The following is a 9,745-nucleotide window of genomic DNA, read 5'->3' on the forward strand; positions in this document are numbered from 1 at the left end:
CGCACCTGGGAGGATTCAAGTCATAAAAATGAAAGGGAGCCTATGACACCTTTCTTTCTCTGTGAGTCTGACACCTCACTTGACCAGCTGAAGAGGGTTGTGAATCTGAATAGGCAGGTGTGAATATATCCAGGGATACTAAACCTGAGAAGGATATATTCATAGGCAGCAGAGTGTGTGGAAGATTGGCTCCCCGACCACCAGTAGAATTCTTGTGAGGCTCCTGAGATGCAGACTCCCAGCAGAGATTGGCATCTGCATGGGCCCATGTGTGTGTTGGTCTAATTTCTCCAGAGCAGATACCACCCACAAAGCCCCTCAGGCCTGATTAGACCTAAGCCCCAGCAGCCAGAACTCCCCTCATAGAACTATGAAACAGCCCCACCCTGGGTGTGCATCTGTCTGGACTGTCTGTACAAAACTTCACTTGACAGTACTTCCTACTCCATCTTATATTATACTGGTGAGAGTCTATGCTTAAAGCTGTTTCAGCCAGCTTCAGTCTTTGACTACTCCAGGTGCTTGAACTGGCAGCACAAAAGGAGAAAGGGGTTAACAAAACTCAACCCTTGCTCATTGGGCTGTTTTGACCACTTCAGTGGAGATGATTCAATTTTTTTCATTTTTCATTTTAAATATTTTTTGTTCTGCCAGTGCTGGTTGGCTTGTGGATATATTTTTTTTCTCAGTTTTTTCCTTTTGCTATGACTTTTGAAGGTTAGGGTTTTTCATTTTTATTTTGTTATGTTTTGTTTTTGTTTCTCTTGTTTCTTCTTTCTTCTCCCATTAACAGCACAATTCTCTCTTTCTCTCTTAAAGCTTTTCTTATCCTGTTTTTCTCCTCCTTTATAACCATCACTTACTGCATCTCCCCTGCATTCTCCCTATTCACACATTGAACATTCTAAACTTGTCTACCTTCTTATTACATTTTCCTTTCTCTTAATGAACTGTATTTTTAACATCTTTTAGAAATGTTTGGTTTATATAACTCCTGCCCCACAATTCGTGTTAATTCAGTTATTAGTTCTGTGGATGACATAATTGATACCTGCAGTTTACTTCAGTGCCAGATCTAGTTCACAGTTATTTATTCTTTTTGCTGTTGTCAGTTGCTGACCACACCATACATTTTTTGTGTGGTAATTATTGTTGTAGATGTTATAGCAGGCACCCAAAATAATTTGTAATACTGTATATTGTTTCCATTGATTGTTGTTATTATTTGTGTCCCCCTTTTCTATGAGGTGCTGGGAATCTACAAGGAAACTACAAGTTCCCAGGGTAGAGACACTGCTGCTAAACTGCGCTCAGCCAAATGACAGCACACTTTGATCCACACACAAATTAGCCACATTCTTAAGTCAGCTATATTTTAATACAAAGAGAAGGGACAAAAAAACCAAACTAACAACGAGGCTACAAGTAGGAATGGCTAGGGGTGGACCTACAGGTCCCAATCATTGACATTCACTCCTACAGCATAATAAGCAGAATTAACACAAGATACCACACCTGCACTTTGGCAAGAGAGGACCATCGCCTAAAATGGCTCACATGGAGAAAAATGTCCCAACAGATGCATAGAACCCAACCCAAGAATATCAGAAATATACAAAAATAAAGTAACACAACATCCCCTAAAACTCATAATTGACCAGCAACTAACTCTAAAAGATACTGAAGTGAGTGAAGTGTCAGAAATCAAAACAATGATTATAAAAATGATCAGTGAATTCCATGAGAACTCATACAAACAACTGAATGAATTGAGGAAGCATATACAGAATGTGAATGAGAAAAGGAAATAAAGATATTGTAAAAGAACCAAACAAATCTTGAAAATGAAACACACAATAAATCAAATATTCCACTGAAAGTTTCTCTAACAGAGTAGTCCATGCTGAATACAAAATCTCAGAGCTGGAAAACAAAGTGACCAACCTGGGACATTCCTATAGTTTTAAAGAAAACAACTAACCAAAATCAGAATATATACAAACTCTGGGACATTAAGGGACCAAATTTAAAAATCACTGTACTTGAGAGTTGTGAAATGCAGGCTAATGGCATGGATAACCTCTTCAGGGAAATAAAATTTTCCAACTTTGAGACTGAGATGGACTTCCTTCCAGATACAGGAAGCATTCAGAACCCCAAATATACAAGATCAAAAGAGAACCTCTGCACAATACAGTATAATTTAAATGCATAACATAGAGAACAAGCATAATATTTAAAAAGCCTCAAGAGAAATAAGTCAGGTCACACTTTGAGGTAAGCCAATCAGAACTACTTCTGATTTCTCAGTACAAACTCTAAAAGCCAGGGGCTCTCTGATGTATTCCAAGTCCTGAAAGAATATTGTCGACCAAGATTGCAATGTCCAGCAAAGCTGTCATTCAAAATTTATTGGGAAATAAAACTGTTCCAAGAGAAGAAGAAACTAAAATAATGTATGACTGCTAAACCAGCACTGCAGAACTTACTTAAAGAAATACTCCACACAGAGAAGTCAAAAACAAAACCCAGAGCTCACAAACAAATCTCATTTTAAGAGTAACTAAGCAAGCTGGGCATGGTGGTGCACTCCTGTAATCCAAGTGGCTCAGGAGACCGAAACAGGAAGATTGAGAGTTCAAAGACAGCCTCATCAACAGTGAGATGCTAAGCAACTCAGTGAGACCCTGTCTCTAAATACAATACAAAATAAGGCTGGGGATGTGGCTCAGTGGTTGAGTTCAATCCCTGGTACCCCCCCCAAAAGTAACAAAATTAGAAACAGGACCAAAATTAATATTAGAAATAAATCAGAATGTCAGGAATTAATGAATATACAGAATTACATTGAATGTAAATAGTCTTAGCTTTCCAATTAAAAGACATAGGCTGGTAGAATGTATTAAAAAATGATCCAACTATGTGTTGTTTGCAAAAGACTCACAGGCAAAGACAGGTGCAGGCTGAAAGTGAAAGGATGGAATTGACAAATCATGTGAATGGAGCCTCCAAACAAACAAGAGTAGCTACTTGCATATCTGAAAAAGTAGACTTCAAACCAAAATTAATCAAAAGAGATTCAGGTCATTTCACAGTGGTAAAGGGAACAATCAAAAAAGATATAATAATAATAAATATTCATTACCCAACTACACCTAACTACATTGGTACACCTAAGTACATTGGTACATCTAACTACATAGAAGAGACAATAAATATTGTCTCTTAAAGCCTCCCATAGACCACAGTATGATTAACTGGTGATTTGAATACACTTCTCTCACCAACAGATGGTTGTCCAGATATAAACTCAGTAAAGACACTTAGGACCTGAAAAACATAAATTGAATGCACTTAAAAGACATCTGCAGGATATTTTTTCCAACAACAGCTGAATACACTTTCTTCCCAGGAGCTCATGGAATTTTCTCCAAATTAGACCATATTTTAGGCCACAAAGCAACTTTTAGCAAATACAAAAATAATTTGGTATAATTCCCTGCATCTTATCAGATCATAATAGAATGAAATTAGAAATCAATTTGACAAAACCCTATTAAGCTATGTAAACATATATACATTTCACAATACACTTTTTAAAAAATATTTTTCAGATGTTGGCAGACCCTTACTTTATTCATTTATTTATATGTGGTCCTGAAAATTGAACCCAGTACCTCACAAATGCTAGGCAAATTCTCTACCCCTGAGCCACAACTCAGCCCCCCAATACACTTTTGCATGAGGAATGGCTGATTAAAAAAACTAAAAATTCTTAAAATTAAATGAGAGTAGTGATACAGCATACCAAAACATCTGAGACACTCAGAAGGCAAATCTAAAATGAAAGTTTATGAGTTCCTTCATAAGGTCCCAAATAATGAACAACCTAATAAAAAAATAATAAACCAGTTCCAAAACCAGTAGAAGGAAATAAGATCAGAGCTGAATCAGTGAAATTGAGGGGAAAAAGATATAAAAGATCAATAAAATAAATAGTTGTTTCTTTGAAAAGATAAACAAGATTGATAAAGCCTTAGCCAAACTAACCAAAAGAATGAGAGAAGAGGGCTGGAGTTGTAGTTCAGTGGTACAGCACTTGCCTAGCATGTGTGAGGCACTGGGTTCAATTCTCTGGACCACATATAAATAAATGTCCATTGACAATTAAAAAATATACTTAAAAAAAGAATGAGAGAAGACCCAGATTAATAAATGAAAAAGGGGAAATCATCACAGAAATCCATAGGATCAATGAATATTACTTTGAAAACTTATTCTCCAATAAACTGGAAAACCTACAAGAAATGAATACATTTCTAGACACATCCAAACTGCCAAAATTGAATCCAGAGGACACAGAAGCCTACAACAGATAATAAGATAGACACAGTAATAAAAAGCCTTCCAACAAAGAGAAGCCCAGGACCAGATGGATTCTCAGCTGAATTCTATCAGACATTTAAAGAAGAATTAATGCCAGTGCTCCTCACATTATTCCATGAAATAGAGATGGAACATTTCCATGTTTTTTTCTATAAAACCAGTCTCACACTCCAAAACCAGATAAGGACATAGCAGAAAGAAAACTACAGACCAATATCCCTAATGAACTTAGATGCTAAAATCCTTAATAACATATTAGCAAATTATATTAAGATACATATTAAGATTGTACATCTTGACCAAGTTGGTTTTATCCCAGGGATGCAAGGATGGCTTGACATACATAAATCAATAACTTAATTTATCACATAAATGTAATTAAGGACAAAAATCATTTAGTCATCTCAGATGCAGAGAATGGCTTTACCAGAATTCAGCACTATTAATAAAAACTCTGAAGAAACTAGGGATAGAATATCATACAGGCAATATACAAAATCTCAAAGCCAACATCATAGTGAATGGGGAAAGAACTGAAAGCATTTGCCTTAAAATCTGAAACAAGACAAGGATGTGCACTCTCCTTTTTAAAATAGAAATTCTAGCTAGAACAAACAGGCAAGAGAAGGAAATAAAACGTATAAAAATAGGAAGTCAAATTATCACTGTTTGCTGGTGATATGATCCTGTACTTAGAAGACCAAAAAAATCTCCAAGACTCCTAGGTCTAACAAATTCAGCACAGTAGTAGTTTACAAAATCAACATGCAAAATTCAATAGCTTGCTCAGTTTACAATAGCCAGATTGTGGAACCAACCTAGATGCCCCTCAATTGATGAATGGATAAAGAGATTCTGATACACACACACACACACACACACACACACACACAATGGAATATTATTATTCAGCCATAAAGAAGAATAAAATTATGGTATTTGCAGGCAAATGGATGAGATTAGAGAATATCATGCTAAGTGAGATAAGCCAATCTCAAAAAAACCAAAGGACGAATGACCTCACTGATAAGCAGATGATGATACATAATGGGGGGTGAGAGGGAGGCAAGAATGGAGGAAGGAGGGACTGTATAGAGGGAGAAGAAGGGTAGGGGGAAGGAAAAAAATAACAATGAATCAAACACCATTACCCTATGTAAATGTATGATTTCAAAAATGGTATGCCTCTACTTCAGAGAAGTTGTACCCCATTTGTTTACAATTAAAACAATAGCTTTACTATATACCAATAATGATTCTGCTGAGTAAGAATTCATAGAAACAATTCCATTCATGATAACTTAAAAAATGTAGGAATAAATCTAACCAAAGAGATGAAGGACTTCTACAAAATAACTATAGAATATTGAAGAAGGATGTTGAAGAGGGGACAAGAAGATGGAAAGACCTTCCATGTTCATGGATAGGCAGAATTAATATTGTTGAAATGGTAGTACTACCAAAAGCAATATACAGATTCATTGGAATGCCCATCAAAATACAAAAGACATTCTTCACAGATAAAGAAAAAAGTCTTAAAATTCATTAGAAAAGAGATTCAGAATAATCAAAGCATTTCTAAGCCAAAAAAGCAATGCCAGAGGCACAGAATAAAACTCCATGGCACTGGCATAAAGACATACATAAAACAGTGGTACAGCATAGAAGACTCAGAGACAAACCCACACATCCACGGTCATCTAATCCTTGTCAAAGGTGCCAAAAACATCCATTGGAGAAAAGACAGTCTTATTAACAAATGATGCTGGGAAACTGATTACTTATGTATAGAAGAATTAAACTAAAACCCTTATTTCTCATCCTGCACAAAAATCAACTCAATTCACAATAGCTAGATTGTGGAATCAACCTATATGCTCTTCAGTAGAGGAATGGATAAAGAAACTGTGGTATATATACACAATGGAATATTATTCAGCCATAAAGAATAAAATTATGGCATTTGCAGGTAAATGGGTGGAACTGGAGAATATCATGCTAAGCAAAATAAGCCAATTCTAATAAACCAAAGGATGAATGTTTTATCTGATAAGTGGATGATGATACATAATGGGGGTGGGGGTAGGGGGTACAAGAAGAATGGAGGAACTTTGGATTGTGTAGGGGGAAATGAGAGGGGGTGGGGCGGGGGTAGGAAAGATAATGGAATGACGCAGACATTACCCTATGTACATGTTTGATTACATGAATGGTGTGAATATTGTGTACAACCAGAGAAATGAAAAGTTGTACCCCATTTGTGTATAATGAATCAAAACACAGGCTGTAAAAATAAAAAAAAAAATCATCTCAAAATGGATCAAAGGCCTAGGAATTACACCAAAAACTATGCAACTCCAGAAGAAAAGGTAGGATCAATACTCGAATATACAGGCAATGACTTTCTCAGTAGGACCCCTAAAGCCCAAAATATAGTGTGAAGAGTTAATAAATGGGATGGCATCATATTAAGAAACTCCTGCACAGCAAAGGAAAAATTTCAGAATATGAAGAGAGAACCTACTGAATGGGAGAAAAAAATCTTTGCTAGCTATTCTTCTGACAGAGGATTCATATCCAGAATATACAAAGAACTCAGAACACTTAGGACCAAATAAATAAGGAACCCAAGTAATAAATGGGCAAATTAACTAAACAGACACTTCTCAAAAGAAGAAATATATGGCCAATACATATATGAAAAAATGCTCGACATTACTAGCAATTAGGGAAATGCAAATCACAACTACCCTGAGATTTTATCTCACTCTAATCAAAATAGCAGCCATGGAGAATACAAACAATAAAAGCTAGACAGGGTGTGGAGAAAGAGGACACTTTTACACTGCTTTTCATTATGGAAATTAGTATGAAGTTTTCTCAAAAGACTAGGAATGGAAACTCCGACCCAGCTACGCTGCTCTTCAGCATTTATTAAGTTGATTATTTTAATGCTGATTAAAGAATTAAAGTCATTATACCAGAATGACATATTCAGACCCATATTACAGCAGCATAATTCACAATAGCCAAACTATGGAACTAGCCTAGGTGTCAGTGAATGAATGGATAAAGAAAATGTGGTATATATACAAAGTAGAGTTTAATTCAGCCAAAATGAAAAGCAGAATTATGTCATTTTCAGAAAAATGGATGGAACTTGAAATCATTATGTTAAGCAAAATAACACATGCTCAGAAGGTCAAGGGTCATGTTTCTTCTCACATGGGGAAGCTAGAGAGGAAAAAGGAAAAGAAAGGTACAGATGGTGTCTCATAAAAAATGGAAGGGAATTCAGCTTAATAGAGGGAAGGGACAAGAAGGAAGAGGAGGGAAAGGAAAAGGGAAGCACTGGGGAATTAACACGTATTTTTATATTGTGTACATGTGGAAATATGTAATAACAAATCCCATGTGTACCTCTATAATGCACCAATTAAAAATAAAGGAAGAAGAAAAGGCCATTTGTTTTATAGTGATCCTTGCAAAAAAAAAATAGTCTAAAACAAAAAGACTACTTTTCACAATTCTCATAAAAATGCAAGAGACCCATGAATATCCATCCCTAATTTCTACATTATTTTGCCATTCCATCAACCCCATTCTGATTAATATGAGATTGGGACAAAATTTGTCACAATTTTTAAGGCTAATACTAGCATACTCTAAGCAGCAGAAGAAAGCTAACCTGTAGTATTTGATCTCAGCTACCCCACTTCACATTACCAGGTCCAAATAGCCAAACAAATTCTATGAACCATGTGGATCTACCTTTCCACTTGACTTGATGCAGTGATCAGATCAAGTAGGATGTGTTAGTGATTACAGATTCCATCCCGGCCTGCAAAGGGGAAGTCTAAGATCTACCATGCTAACCAATGCCTTCCAAGGTTGAGGTGGCATTTCTGTAAACATGTAAAGAAGCAAGCCAGTATTTTCTTAAGAGAAGCAAGTTAATGCCTGGATTTCACACAATAATACAATTCTGAGAGTGTACCAGCTGCCCCATGGAAGTGTTGTTTACAGTTCTTGATGTTCCCTGAGTAGGATTCACATCAGTCAGAAAACACAGATGGACAATGCCTGAAACATATCCTACTGCCTTGTAAACCCTGTGATTCCCAGCTCACAAGTTTCTTTTGGGACCTTGTTTTTTGGAGAGAATTCCTACAGACCATCCATCCATAACTTGAGCTCTCTCATGTTCCCCTATCTACATGAACACATCAAAATTCCACTTGTCAGTGTTCCTCCTTATAATCTTATACCAGGAAAGTAATATTAACTTTGTTGCTGGAGACAAAGTGGCCATGAAGAGTCTGCATGATCTTATCTGACCAACTAACCCTTACCTATCATGTTTTCCCATGTAGTTGCCTTCTAAAATTGACACTCCTTGAAATTTCCTTTGTATTCTGCTTATTTATCGGTTTAGTTTATAAATTTAAAGGATTTTTAAAACCCATTTTATCTTCTTCGAAACTAAAATTTTTTTCTTCTTTAAAAATTATGAAAAAAATATGTAAAATTTACAAGGTTAGCTAGTTTAGATGTACAATTCAGTACATCCAATTTCTGAAATTTTTCATCTTGTAAACAGTGACTCCCATCTCACCCCAACCCCTGCCAGCCAGCATTCCACGTTCGGTCTTTGTGATTGTGACTAGTCTAAGTACCTCATATAAATGGAATCAGAGCATTTATCCTTGTGACTGGCTTTTTTAGCATGTCTTCAAGTTTCATCCATGTTGTAATTTAGGGTAGGAAAATTCTTCTCTACCTCTTAAATTCTCTGGCTGAGTCTGAGAAATAAACCAACAGACAATATAATAGAAGGAAAGGCATGCAAATTTATTTGATGATTGAAAGTTTTACACATAATGAGGATGCAAAGCTTCATGGAAAGAAGAGACTAAGTTTGGAGGCTTTTATAGCATTTGGACAAGACAGGGTAAACTGTCACAAATGATAGAATTACATCCTTTTGTGGTTGAATAGTATTCTAACCATAATTCATAAAGGAAACCAATTGGACTTCATTAAAATTAAATGTGGAGGGTGGGAGTGCTGGGGAGTAATACTGGCCAAATTATATTGTGTGTATGTACAAATGTGTAACAAAAAATCCCATCAATATGTACAACTATAATGCACCAATGAAAAATGTAGGAAACTTTTTTAAAAATTAAATGTTATGCTCTCAAAAGACAGTTGACACTGAAGATATTTGCAAATCATATAGCCAACAAAGTATTTGTATCCAAAATATATGAAGACCTGTCAAAACACAATAAAAATAGAAATGGCAAAATATTCAAACAGGTACTTTCCTGAAGAGAATATACAGATGGCAAACAAT

This window comes from Sciurus vulgaris (genome assembly GCF_902686455.1).
Source record: "Sciurus vulgaris genome assembly, chromosome: 18".
In the NCBI taxonomy this organism is placed as follows: Eukaryota; Metazoa; Chordata; class Mammalia; order Rodentia; family Sciuridae; genus Sciurus; species Sciurus vulgaris.